Raw genomic sequence first — 1078 nt, forward strand, 5'->3', positions numbered from 1 at the left:
TGTAGCGCCGCCGCCGGACGCGAGGGGCGCAACGCCACGGGAGGGGGGGGTCCTCTGGCCACGCCCCCTCGGGGGGCAGCCAGGGCCGCGCATGCGCAGAGCGCCCCCAGCTGGAGACACACACCACTCCCCCCCCCAGGTTTTGGGGTGAATCAGCCTGGTTTTGGGGTCTCGCCGGAAAAACACTTAAGAACCAGCGCAGGCGTTTGTTGAATCACGTGCAAAACCTTTCTTTTTGACTCGTTTTTCACCCGCAGAAAGTTGAAATGTTTTTTCCCCCCTCCGTTCCAGCTGCCGCGGTGTTTAATTTGGCTAAATCGATGTTGCACACCAGCATCAAATCCTTAAATAGCTCTAGATTAACAATAAACTTATAATTAGGCTAATGGTTAAAGGGCAGTTCTAAAAGCGACTAGCCAATCAACAAGAAACAAGTTAATGAGCAAACCTCATCTTTCTACATAGCACATATAACGTTTAAATCATTTCGCTACGCAGCTTCCACTGCCATTTTAAGGTATTTCTATCAGCACAGAGTAAATCAGAGGCACCACACAATGGGCTTCAGCATCACTAAAATACAATGTTTGTGGTGCCTCTTCAAAAACCAGTATTACCCTCCAGTTGCCATCGTTCTTAAAAAAACAAGTTACACTTCAAACGATGTACATTTCATCACGTTTTGACCCGACAGCACATTGAGTTCTCCAGCAGCCCTCCCAGAGCCCACCTGTACGCTGAAATACACTGACAACTCTCTGTGATGAACCAATCTTAGGAAAAAAAATAGGACATTTTCATAGATACTCAAACGCCACAGGAGATACAGGGAAAGATGATTTGCTTCCCCAATTAGATGTAGATGCAACTCATTAACCAAACAAGTACCTTCCCACTCCTAACCCAAGTACAGAGGGTGAAGTTCCTTTTCCACCTGCCTGGATACAAGTTAAGTGTGTTTCCTACAGCCCAGGGCCACCTTCCAGCTGGGTCTGATTTCTCTCAATCTCTGCTGGGGATGAAGTTTCACATTTTACATTCACTGGAGCAGGAGTCAGAGCCCAGGTTTCCTTCCACT

Source organism: Calidris pugnax, unplaced genomic scaffold (genome assembly GCF_001431845.1).
Source record: "Calidris pugnax isolate Ruff unplaced genomic scaffold, ASM143184v1 scaffold133, whole genome shotgun sequence".
Classification (NCBI taxonomy): Eukaryota; Metazoa; Chordata; class Aves; order Charadriiformes; family Scolopacidae; genus Calidris; species Calidris pugnax.